The 13,289-nt window shown below is 46.6% G+C and overlaps 1 protein-coding gene and 1 long non-coding RNA gene across 2 annotated transcripts in view; one reads left to right on the top strand and one right to left on the bottom strand.

Annotated features, from left to right (window-relative positions):
* ATP8A2 (ATPase phospholipid transporting 8A2) overlaps positions 1-13,289 on the top strand; it is a 544,332-nt gene that overhangs the window by 261,060 nt on the left and 269,983 nt on the right. The window lies entirely within an intron of this gene.
* Positions 8,880-11,717, bottom strand: LOC118928316 (uncharacterized). Its single transcript, XR_005031188.2, has 3 exons — positions 11,454-11,717; positions 9,974-10,039; positions 8,880-9,542 (listed from the first exon to the last, which is right to left on the bottom strand). It is a non-coding gene; the product is annotated as an uncharacterized LOC118928316 (long non-coding RNA).

Genomic DNA, 13,289 nt, shown 5'->3' with positions numbered 1-13,289 from the left:
TCTTGTTAATATCCTGTGTGCTTTTGATGACATATGAAATCATCCCACTGTCAGCAGGAAAGGATCATGAAAGAAGGATATCATATATACAGATTTTAGAGAAGGGCATTAATTTTGTTCTGATGAGTGTATTTGGGAGTGTGAAGGTGTTTGAACAAGTATTAGGAGTACTCCAGGCCCTACTGGAGCTCATGGGTTGGGTAAGCTCACTTCCAGCAGGCAGGCCTGTATCCCAGCACAGGGATACAGGGGACTCAGTAAGAACTTTGTAAATGGAAATCCCCCCTTGGTGCTTTCTTCCTTTGGTGTATCATATAAACCAGATTAATATAATGAATTAATTGCTTAAGCTGTTTATTTATTTTAAAGATCAGCAGTGCTTTGGAGGTGAAGTGTTCTGAAGTAGATAATGGTTATAAGCAAACGAAGTGATTGGTGGTACAGCTCAGAGGATTGCAGTTTCCAACGGAGGAAAATGTCTTTCATTCGAGAGCTCAAGCATGGATATCTTACAGTGTCCGTGTTGCTCACAGGTATCCAGGGAAGGATGAGCTGGACTGGTTTTTTTCCCCTGCCTGGCTCACTACACTCAGCAGCCCTTCCTCTGAGCTGATGTATTGGAAGGGCACAGAGCTCTGTGTGAGGCGGAGAGTGGCAAGGAGATGAGCAGGTCACTTCTGGGCTTTGTTCAGAAGTGTGAGATCTAATCTGGTTCGGAGACCACACGTGAGCTCTGCCTTAGGATATTCTAATCCTTCCCCTGGCAGCACTGTTGATTGTATGTGGGGATATCATAGCACCCCGCTATCTCTACCAGACCTCACTACACAGCCTCAGACATCTCGTGTCTCCTGGGGGCCAGAATATTTGAGTTGTGTCAAAGTGGAAAGGAAGAAATTGCACAGAAAGTGATTAATTTCCATTTTATATGTTCTTTCTAGAAAATAGTAATTTTTGATTTTTACTTGATGAAACTATGAACTTAATAGTAGGGGATGAAAAATCTCTTCCTGGTAGAGTGACTCAATAGCAATCTCAATTTGACAAGGTAACACCCTCAAACAAAGAAGTGTCTTCTCTTCTGTAGTCTTGATTGTTTTAAAGGGATGTAGGAAACCTCCAGTTCCTTCCCTTTTTATTTGTTTTTCTTTTCCTAGTGCTTTTGTGGCAGGGCATAATCATTTCGTTCTTCTCTCTAGAGAAAGGAAAACCTCCTGCCCATTGCGTATCCATGGGCTTCTGGCGAGTGCCCCTCGCTACGCCCCCTCCTTCATCACACTCATCTTTTAAAAAATGCTTCTTTTGTACAATCAACTTAGTCAAGAAATCGACTGCCCACTGCAGTTGCTAGTGGCCACATGTGGCTATGTAAGTTAAATAAAATTAAAATTTTAATACACTTTGGTTGCACTAGCCCCATTTCAAGTGTTCAGCAGCCACATGTGGTCTGTACAGAAGAACATCCCATCATTCCAGAAAGTTCCATTGTGAAGGTGCTGGCCTATTGGACAAAGATGGCCTAACACCCATAACTGTTTTCTGTTTTTGGTAAGACTTTAATGTAAACTCCTTAGCCTGGTTTCTAAGGGTCCCCAAATCGTGCTGTCTGTCTGTACAGATCGAATATACGTTATAAGAAGGTGTTCAGAAAAATCCGTGTGCTGTAGTTCATGGGGGCTCTGGCAGAGGAGAGGCGTTTCATTCCTTTTTGGAGAATGAATGATGCTCCAACAGGCAGGAGGTGGCAGGAGATGTTTCTGGGAAGATGTGTGAGTGTGAAGATCAGTTTGGGGAATGTAGAAGATCTTGGTCCTGGTGAGGCATAGGTGAATACAGGACACCAGGAGGGGAACAGATGGCCTGTATCCTCTGCTAGGGTTTTACATAGGAAGATGTCTTCTTACGGCCTTTAGCCTGTGTTTGAGTTTAACTGTCTTGAATCTCTGTCCTCAAAAAGTGAGCATGAAAGAGTTGATTGAGTAATTGCAGTAACTGCAGTGGACATGTGAACAAGAGTCAGAGGTGATGATCGAGAGGTTAGAGGCCCAAAGATTCCAGAAGGAGCACCTTGGTGGTCTGGTGCCAACGAGAAGGAGCGCAGAGGAGACAGGGAATGAATACAGAAGGTTATGGGACATTGGTATCTTTAGAGAAAGTCACATATTCATGGTGGCCATCATGCTGGAGTTTAAGAAGTTGAAGGTGGATGGAGATGGCTCACGGCAGCTCAGGTGCCATGGGGTGCAGTAGATGGGGGTAACAGAGGCACAGGTAGTGCGTGGTAGCAAGAACTTGGCCTTCAACTTTGTGTCCTGAGCATCTGCCAACCACTTGATGGTTAATGGTTTGTGGTCGGACATTGATGGCGTGTGGGGAAGGTTGTGCTCCCCAAACTGAGCAGCCCTGGAGAATGGTACCGAGTGGGTTTCCATGCCTCGGATTGTAATGTCAGCAATGAATGAAGGAGTCTGGGGAGAACAGTAGAGGCACTGAGGTGGGTGTGCTGACGGTAGGTGGAGGATGTGGTCAGGACCGTTGCTGAGTTCACCAAATTAAAAAGCCCCACGGGGGAGCTGCTGAGTTTACTGAATTACCTAGACCCAAGGTGTCCAAGCAGCCATTGCCGGTTCTGATTCTGGCACTTCCATCCCGTGGCTCCTCTAGGCTGAGAGCAGCTCCCATGGGTGTGGTTCTTGTGAGGCAGGAGTGCAGGACCGGTAGAACCCAGCAGAGGTAAGGGCCGCCACACCAGCTCTGGAAGATGTCTGCTCATGGTGGCTGGCTTTTGATCACATGCTTTTGCAGAGACCTGGAGTCAGAAATGTTCTCCAGGAAGAGGATTTTGGGGGTGATGCGACCATGGAGTTCTGCACTGGAAATCAAACCCGGTGCAGAATGGTGGATCTGCTGCTGCTCACTCTGTGACCTTGGGCAAGTCACGGAACCTCTCAGGCCATTTCCTCTTCATAAAACGAGGAGAATAATTCTTACTCTACTGGTCTTACTCACCACACAGGAAAAACTGAGGCTGGGATGGGTTGCCTGCCACCAGAAGCAACGTTGGCAATTCTGGAATTGATCGCCGTCGCCTAGGCAGAGGTATGGCATCAGAAGGCCAGGCCAGGCTCCGGGGAGACAATGCAACTTAACTTCCTTTGGTGGCAGCTCTTCCTTGATGCCTTTGAAGCTTCCTTACCTGCCTGAATCATGGCACTTGCCATTCTTAGCACTGTATGTTTACTTGTTCGTATTCCTGACACACTTTTAATTCTGGGAGAGAGGGATTGTATTAATCTTGTGTACCGTTGAATCTTGCACATAAGTTAACTGCCTAGTAACGTGCAGCAAGTATTTATTAATTTTTTTTTTTTGAATGAATGAAAGCTCTGGAACTAAGGGGGTCATTGTGGAGGAAGATCAGGAGAGGGCTTGGTCAAGGTTACCATCCTGGGCCCCTTCCCGGGCAAGTGCTAGTAAAAGAGACACCCATTGATACTGTTCGTGTCTTTTTCTTCAGTGCTCTGTAGGTTGACAGTGTGAGTTGAGAACATAGATTGTTGGTTGTGGATTAGGAAAAAGAGAAATAACCAAAAGTCAAGGGTATTAGGGCAGCATCAGGATCCAAGAAATGCAGGGTAGTTGGGAAGGTAGGTCAGGCCCGGAAAGATGACAGCAAGCTGTCAGTGGCTTAGAGAACAAAACGCATTTTGAAAACAAGGCGGGTAGTGTTGAAGGGGTGGCAGAAACTGGGAAGGAAGGAAAGGGAACTTTCATGCTCTAGGTCTTGGGTATGGCTGTGCTGGTTGCATCACTTCTATTGGTCGGACTGTGTCTTCCAAAAAGGTATGTTAACATCCTAACCCCCAGGAGCTTAGAAAGTGCCCTTATTTGTAAATAGGGTCATTGCAGATGTAATTAGTTAAGATGAGGTCATGCTGGAGTCAGTGGGGCAGGGGGCGGGGGCAGCCCTGTGCGGTGACTGGGGTCCTTAGAGGAGAGGAGGTGCGTGCACAGAGGGAGAGCGCAATGCAGAGAAGTCAGCTGCAGCCGAGGGATTGCAGCAACAATGCCCCACTGGAGGTAGAAAGGGGCTGAGGAAACCCTGCAGATTTTAGAGAGGGGGTGGCTCTGCTAACACCTTGAATTCAGGCTTCTAGCTCTTGTGTACTAAGAGAATAATTTTCTGTTGTTTTGAGCCACCTTGCTTATGGTGAGTTTTGGCAGCCTTGGGAAACTGGCAGTAGCTAAAGGGAAGTGAAAATAATGAAGGTTGTGGAGATCAAGGTGGCATGAGTCGTGGATGCGGCCCTGCTCAAGGTGCAGAGAGCAGTATGGAGAGATGGGGTGAAGAAAACGTTGTCAAGCCCTGAACGCCTCTAGCCAAGGGGAGGGCTCTGGAGCCTGCTTAGGTAGCTGGTCATGTCATCATGAGCTGGCTGTCTCTCAGTTCCTTGGAAAGCGAAAAGAGGGGTCCCCGCCAGCATCATGGAGGTGCCCCCCTACATTCATTCATCTCAGCGGTCTCGGCCTGTTAGTCCCTGTCCCTTAGGTTTAGTTTGTGCTTGGTATGGAGCTTGGATTCTCTTGCAGGTATTATAAAAGGGGTGCCATGAGTAGGACCGCGGTCTTCAGGTTGAAGACTTCTGTTTGGGTGTGATGAACCTGAGTAGCTTTAATCCTTTATCCTAGAACTTGTGCACCGGAAAATGAACTTGGGATTCGTGCTAATGTTTTAGAAGATTTTTCCCATATTGGATGCAGAATGAAATGTTTGTACACCCCTCACGTAGTGTTTACTTTAATATTTCCACACTCATAGTTCCTCCAGAGACTGAGAGTATATAGCTGTGGGTAGCAGCCCGGCCTGGGTGTGTTCCTCTGGGCCTGAGCGCTGTGGGCTCGGGGCAGTGGGCTCTCTGTTCAGCCCCGGCAGGGGAAGTCAGCAAGCTGGAGGCCGCCCTGCAGTTTCCAGCACAGTTACAGGGGTGGCACTTTGCTGCTGGGAAGAAAAAACCGTGCCAATGTGAACTTGGGTACAGGTTCCTTCTTAGATATAAGTATTTAATTTTTTTTCTCTTTTTACTTCCCTCTTCCCTCTTACCAAAAAAAAGCAAACTACTCTTTGAGAAAATCCGTAAATGATATATTTGCTGAGGATGTGTGAAACTAGTGAACTAAGATATCAGAAGAAAAGAAGTCTCAGCGGTTTGTTCCGTCCTCATGTCCCTTTAAAAATAGGTGGCAACAGAGGAAAACTCTTGGGCCTGAGTTCTTGGGATGTGGTCTGGCCCACCGTCTAGTGGATAGAAAGCCGCGTCTTTACCAAGTGACCATATTTCAATATAATCCAGCCCAAAAAGAACACTGGTTCTTGGCTGGTGCATAGAAGAAAAACATGTCAAAGAGACGCAGAATTACTGCATTTTAGTTTCTGTGTGTGACTGTGTGTGGGTAACTATAGCCTAAGGAAAACTGAATTTGAAATAAAAAAATGCTGGTGGCCGTTTCTGTAATGGGACTCTATTAAAGTGAGACATGCCTCAGGGAAGATACCAGAAGATTGACAAAGAATTGGCATCAGTGAGCCACACTGCATTTCCAGTCCTGTTTCACCATCTTCCAGTGTTATTTGTGGGTTCCTGCAGCTCAGCAGATCCTTCTTCCACACTCCTCTCCAGACACCGTAGAGTTTGAGAGACAGCGATCAGGAATAAATTCCTTTCCCATAGTCTGGCTCTGGGACCCCATTCGCCTTTCTGCCTGTGGCCAGAGACGCCTGGCATGGTCTCCTGCAGTTGCCTTTCTGAGTTGTATTGCTGCTTTAATTGGCCACAGTTCTCTACATCTGTCATGAAAACTCTTAAAACTCACAAGAGAGTAATTTTCCCCGCCTTCTTTTATTGCGAGTTATTTTCTCCACGGGGCACATGGCTGGCCATTAGGCCCACACCCGCTGGTGTGCTGCTCGGCTTTCTGTCTTCAGAAAGCAGTCATTTGGTAAACTTCTGCAGGCTGACCGATTGAGTTACACCCTGAGGAATGTTGAACCCAGTTCTCAGCTGCAGGATGTCTCTCCCCAAAGTTCTTATGCTGCAAGGCCTGCTTTGAGGATTCATTCACATGTGTGTATTGGTTTACAGCGACATTAAAGCTTTCTCCCCACAGTAGATGGGTAAGTTACTTAAGGAATATGAGGTACTGCTCTCAGAGGGCCTGGGGCTGGGGGTTGGATATGCCAGTTCCCTTCTGGCTGGTTTCGCCTGTATTTATGACTTTCTTTTATATCTAATAGTCTTACCTTGAATCTTAAAGAAGAAATTCTTAATGCAACTAGGGAGAGACCCTGTGGTCATTTGCCATGAAAGGTTGAAAGTTCTAATACTGTAAACCATAAAACAAGCAAAAAAGGGAACATTAAATGGTCTCTAAATATTGCATTTGATAGGACATCAGTTGAGAGCAAAGGACCATAAACAGATAAATGACTTGGTGACTTTTAAATTAAATTAAAGTTTGAGGTCATTTTAATAGTGGACACAGGATGAAATAGACAAGGAAACAAATTAGGCAGGAGGCTCTGTGTGAACACACTGCCCTTGGGCATGAACGCTGTGGCAGCTGCGACATGCAGGATGAGGCTCCAGGCGAGTGTAGGTCGGTGCCGCCTGCTCGGCCGCCGCGTGCCCCCTGTCTCTGTGGGCCACGGTTGGTCCTTGTGGTTGAAAATCTTCTAGACACATAAGCTTCTCAAAATGCTTAATTTGACAGAAGGCAGTATACTTCTACTGGAATTAGTGTGTACCTTTGTGTGTGTAAGTGGACTTGTGGGTTTACTCATGGTCTCAGTCTACACATTTGTATCTTGTCATGTAGGTCTGAGACCTCATCTCAGCTGAATTACCCAGATGCCATTACTTTCCCCTAATGAAGAAGAGGGTGAAGTACAATTTTAAGCGGTGGCTTCTGTGGAAGCACATTGAAGTGTTTGTATTCATAGTTTTGGAAAAACGCTATATGAATCATCATTTCCTTTTTTATTATGAGTCTCTGATCATGCTTGGTTTTTGTGGCAAATTGCTCGTCAGTAGGCCACATTTAGCCTGTACTGGTGTTTTGTCTGGATAGCACTGAGAATATTGGTAGGTGGACAGGCATTTTCCTGTTGGCCATAGACCCAACCCCTCCTTAATGTCGTACTTTCATTGTTACCTGCCTGATGCCCTGAGGTCATATAGCTATAACTGAGAGCACATTTTCAAATTCTTCCTCAAACAGAAGAAAATAGTAAGGCAGACTCCTATTTGATTTATATTTGTATTTGTTTCTGCAACTGTCTTCCAACAATGGTTTAAAATGAACAGTGAAACACAGTTAAGAGGAAACAAAATTGCTAAAGAATAAAATAAAAAGGCTTAGGACCAGGATTGTATATTATCCACCTAGTTAGCTCTTAAATTTGTGACACTGATCTTAATGACTGAGTTTAGCAGAGTGGGAAGCCTGTACGTTTCATGTTTCCAGAGTGAACAATTCTGGTATTGAATGATGCTGGTTTAACCTTTGTCACTCTCAGTGGAAACATTTTTGCTCCTGGGCTTTATTCCCCAAATGTTGCTAAATTAACATGGGCCTTGGAAATCCCTGAAAATTCATCTCCATTTCACATACTTCTCTTATTTGTTCTATTCAAAGTGTTGATCACAAGACAAGCTGAAGTCTGAGCTCGGATGGCATTGATCTGATTGATTCCTCCCTGTGCTCTGCTCTGTGGTCATGGGCCTTCTTCTGGAAAGACCATATCGAGTTCGTCTCCACTGTTGTGAATGAAAATAATCAGTTGGTGAAAGCATAGAATTAGAAACCTCTCGGTATATTTATTTCGGTGTCTCAAGAATTCTGATTTAAAGCAGACTTTATTTCAAGCAACATGAACAGTAGGTCGTTCAGGAGTCTTGGATGAATCAATGTTTTCTTCCCCTCTCTCCAAGAAAATCTATTTAAAGCAAAGGTCAAATCTGTGCTGGATTTAGAACCTATTAAATGTAAGTCTGGAGAACACAGCCACTTCTCTCTTTTATGCTCTCCATAGTCTCAAGCACTCGGGACACTTGGGTCTTCTGCACAACTTCGTTTCCCACATATTCCTGGCGTTTGTAATTTTTCTTCTGTTCTGGAGAAGAGGGTGTAACCTATGTACCTAGTGAATCTGAGCCTTTGTGACAAATCTTTGTGCTTACCGAATTTAGGAAAAACTTAAACCTTTAAAAACTGTCCTAGAGGAGTTTATTAGGCTTTGGACTATATCTGAGAGAGGCATATTAATGCATAGATTAATGTACCTCATTTAATTAACAAAAATTGAGCTCTTCCTGTCTACCATTCCTCCCCCTTCCCCGACTCCCCTCATTCCTCTGGCCTTTTCCATATGCATGAAGGTCATCAGCTGTAGTTCAGGTTTACAGCCCCCTCCCGTGGCCCTCACCTTGTTACCAAACCCTGTACATTCTACCCCTGAAAAGTCTTCAATCCTGACACTCTCGGAGCCCAGGCCTCAGTGTGCGTATGGCCATTGGCCTGGTCTCTGGCCTTGCGTCCCAGTTCCCCACTGCTGGCTTTCCTCAGCCATACTTCATTCAGAAAAGATTCGAACCTCTTCTGTGGGCCAGGCTCTGTCCTGAGCATGAACACACAGCAGTGAGAGAGTCAGCCAAAGACCCCTGGCCCCCAGGAGCTTCTGTTTGAGTGGGGAAGTCAGGTAGTCAGTGAAGTAGCGAGTCAACTTAGAGAAGATTCAGTGTGGCTGGTGTCTTGAGAGTAGTAAAGCAGGAAAGGGGAGTGAGGAGTGTGCACAGGGCAGTGTGATCCTAAATAGAGGATCTCATGAGCACGTGACGTCAGGAAAAGAAGTGAGCCACTGGAATCCTGGGAGATGGCTTCAAGGGGACAGGGTGGCATGGCTGAGGAGCACAAGGTGTCGGTGGGTGCTGTGGCAGGAGCCAGGAGCAGAGGGGTGCTGGGCCTCCCGAGCATGGTGAGGCCCTCATCTCTTACTTGGACAGAACAGAAGCTTCAGGAGATGGAGCAGTGACAGAATCTGCCTTCCATGTGACCAGGTCTCTGTTACATTGGGAAGAGAGCACAGGATGGGGTGAGGGAGGTTTAGGGGGCTGCTGTGACAGCCTAGATGGTGGGGTGGCATTAGCATGCTGGTGGTGAGATGTGGCCAGACTCTGTATGCATTTCGAAGGCACAAAGACATTGTTAGCTCATAGGTTGGTTATGTGGGGTGTGCAAAGAAGGAATAAATGGTCCCAGTATTTTTGGCTTGGGTATCCTGCAGGATAGCGTTGACATGCACTGAAAGGGAGAAGGGCTTTCACCCCTGTGTCCTCCTTGCTAGTGTTCCAGAAGGGTCAAATGCAGGGAGGCTTGGGAAGGAGGGAATCAGGAGCTCAGCGTGGACATGCTGTGTTTGGGATGTCTTGGACATACAAGTCAGGTTGTTGGATATTTGGGTCTGGAATTCAGCAGAGAGGCTCTACCTAGAGATATAAATATGAGAGTCTAACATATATTTAAGGTCATAAATCATAAATAGGCTGAGATTCCCCAAAGATACACAAAGGACAGGCCCTTGAACTGCACACTGTACCATTTTTCTTCTAAGATTCACCTTTCTTAACCCAGGATCCTTCTCCCTTGCTTGAAGCCTAGCTTTCCAGGCACCCCTAGCATCCTTCCTACGCCTGCTGATGGGTGAGGACGGTCAGCACAGTGCAGGTCCTTTGCAGCACTGATTTCTTCACTGGAGCACCCTTTTGTCTGTCCCCAATCTCTGTTGGGTTTTCTACTAGTAAGTTTTCTACTATTACTCACTTTAAAGGTTGACAATTCTAAGCTAGTCTCTATTGCTTTTAGCTGTCTCTTCCTGCTCCTTCCTCCTTCTGTTAGAATTTTTTTCTTATTTACTTACATGATTATTTTTTCCCCAGTCCTCTATATTAGCACCTGCCCTCCTTTGTTTTCCATGCCTGTGTCCCTGGTAGAAGCAAGGGGAAGGCAGGTTATCCATCTTTATATGTCCAGAATTTTGAATATCACCTACATGTGACAATATAGTGATTATTGAATTGTATTTCTTAAGTTTTACACAAGTGGCTTCTGTTATGTTGCATAGTTATAATATTTTAGGTTTTCTATTTTTTATATATTATATATATCTTATACATAATTTCTTTTTCTCAGTAACTTTTCATCTCTTCTCTCAAGCATTTAGTACTAAGGTCAAAAATGTGTACATGAAGAAGGAAGGTCTCATGGGCACACTAGAAGTTACTAACTCTACATAGCATGTGTCTTATGCAAAGTTTTAGATAGTAAAGTGGACACAATGTTTCCCTGCAGAAATGCTAGCACCTGGAAACTGTGTGTGTGAGTGTATGAGTGTTAGATTAAAGGTGAAATCTTTGCAGAAAGCAATTTAAGAAGCTTCAGGGGATCCTCATTCCTCTGTACAGCTCTGGGGTTTTAAATATGGAAATTTGTATGTTCTCTCAGGATAACTAGTTTAATTTTAGGGACTGAACAATTCACAAACAAGGTGGAATAAAGAACGTAGCACTGCCCCTCTAAACAGCAGCCCTGGACGACCCTGAAGAGAAGCTGGGCAGAGAGCCCTTGTAGGACCCTGCTTTGCACGAAATGAAAGAACACGGTGATCACCAAGGGGAGAGGACATGGCACGGACCTGCAGGGCCAGAGACTTCACAGGGGTGCTAGAGGTAGATCTGCTCCCCCAAACCAGGAAGCTGTGGCCTGCCCCAGGAATGCTTATTCCCACCCTTAATGAGAGGTGGGTCAGAGAAACAAGGCAGCGGGTGCCCAAAAGCCAGTGATGCTGGCATGCCAGTGCTGGGGACGCAGTCGGACCCGGGAGGCGTGGTGGCCCGCTGCAGGGCACATACGGGTATTTGGCAGGGGTAGCTGGCTGTTGTTGTGCAGGAACATGGGCCCACGATTCCCAGGTACTGTAACTGTTCGAGAGAAAGTGGATATCACAGTTTTCATGTGCAATAACCTGGCTTTTACATTTTAGCTAAAAACACACGTGTTTAAAAAATATGGGGTGAATAATTAATCTAAATTCAACCTATTGACCATGTTTCCTGGCCACTAAAATCAACTGTTGGAACTATTTGTCTAGTTCAGTGTAAACTGCCCACGAGTCAGTGTGGGTCTTCCTGACCGGGGCCCCTGGGGTCCAGTTCCTGATGGACTCCTACTTCCTAACCCCCACTTGATCTTCCTCCTTGGCACATACACCTCGTGACCTGTATTAGGTGTCGATTTGCCTTATACCTGCCTCTTACTAATGTGTGAAGCTCCCTGAGAGTGGGCCCCTGCATTCTGGTGCATAGCTGTGTCCTCACAGCCAGCGTCCCACGACTACTTACTGAATGTGCGAGTGGTCCATCCAGCTTATGTCTCAAATACTTTAAAAACTTTTAATAGAAGACCATTGTCACAGCAGGAGGGACAAGCATGAGCAGAGAAGCAGTGGTCACAGCAGACAATGAGCGATTGTTCCGACAGGGTCGGGAGTTCAGGACACAGCAAATATTCCCCAGACAAGGAGAGGCGAGCATTTTCTCAGCACCTGCTGTATGCTGAGTGACTTGTTTGTTTGCTTTCTCCGCCCAGAGGGAGTGGTAAGGAAACTACCCACATGGTTTCTTTTTCCACTCTTCACCCAGCACTGATTGAAAGGTTATCCGATCCTGCAGAGGCCCAGGGATGGCTGCCGGATGTGCAGTGGGAGCTCTGCAGATGGTAAGGAGGGTGTAGTGGTCGGAGTGACTTCAGAGGAGCAGTGTCCTTAGGGAGAAGTGCCAGGGGTCCCTGGGGTCCTTCCACTGGTCTTGCAGGGGACACTAGTTTGCTCTTAAACCAAAGGGCCAACTGTCTACAAAGTCGGATTCAACTTTCTGACCTCCGGTCACCTGCTACCCATCCCTCCCCGACTCCTCCGATATCCCTTGCCTGGTGCTGGGCTGGGTGCTTACCCCTGACCCCCATTCCCTCACCGAGCACTGTGAACAGCCCTTATGCCTTCTTAACGTGTTTCTTGGTTTTGTTCCTGTTGTCCCAGTCAAATGTCATCATCCGAAGGCTCCTTAGCTGGTCTGTTTCCTCATTCTAATCCGTCTTCCATCCTGTTGGCAGTGACCTTCCACAAATGAGCATTGAATGTGGCATTTTTATACATAGACGCCTTTGCTGGCTCCCCGTAGGCTCTGGCAGGAAGTCCAAACACTTCCTCCCGGCCAGCAGCTGCCCCTCGCCCAGCACCTCCTACCTCTGCCCTGTGGTTGGCTGCAGCCCACGGGCCTCTAGTACCCGCTGCCAGGCTGTTGTGTGTCATTGTACTGCCGTCCCTGTCTCTCTGGGCCTCTCTCACCCTAGAAGCTTGTGCACAGAACAGGCCCATGACAGGTAAAGGTTTACAGGAGGATTTTTGCTTACTCTACTTCAGTGTATACTTCCTTCTCCGTGACCCTGAATCCTTGCCAGTCTGTGTGGAGAGGGAATGGTCAGGGGTGTCCCCGCCCGACCCAGAGCCTGTCCTCACCTGCCCCAGCTGGTGACAGACTGCACAACTGGGCAGGCTTCTGGCCAGGTCATGTGATCATTCCCTCCTTGCTCCATCAGCAGTGTGGAGGCCTCCTGTGGAAATGAGATTTCTTCTATACTTCTGCTTATTTATTTGGCTTTGTTTATTTATTTTTGCAGTTTGTATATAATCAAGTATGCCACTGACTTTACCAACCGGACACGGTCATTTAGAAAGTATCGCCAGTTTTGAAGGTACTAACAGCATTCCACGTGACTGTGAGATTTTTTCCTGACGCAGCAGAGGATTTGTATCCAGCCGTTCTTCCCTCTCACGTAACTCTCTCTGTGCTCCCTCACAACTCTGACTGATTCCAGGGGCACCGGGGAGGTGCCACCAGCAGGCGCTTTCCAGAACCACCTGTGCTGGCTCAGCTGGAACCTGGAGGCCAAAGTCAGGCCAGTCCTGGCCCTTTGTGTCCCACACTTTTGCTTCCATAGGTACTAGGAGAGGAGTGAGCCCTGGGGCTCATTTTCCTCGCCACTGTGCAGTGGAGAGATGGCTACAACCTTCACCTCGCTACTGCACAGTCTGACTCTGCCACGCATGCATTCGGAATTTTTTTTTTAATGATCTTCCTTTGCTGTTTCTTTTTCAGAAATTTTTTTACTCTTCTCAT

The sequence above is a fragment of the Manis pentadactyla genome, chromosome 2 (genome assembly GCF_030020395.1).
Source record: "Manis pentadactyla isolate mManPen7 chromosome 2, mManPen7.hap1, whole genome shotgun sequence".
NCBI classification, from domain to species: Eukaryota; Metazoa; Chordata; class Mammalia; order Pholidota; family Manidae; genus Manis; species Manis pentadactyla.
The sequence above is the reverse complement of the archived record's forward strand: the minus strand, read 5'-3'. Positions and strand labels throughout refer to the sequence as shown.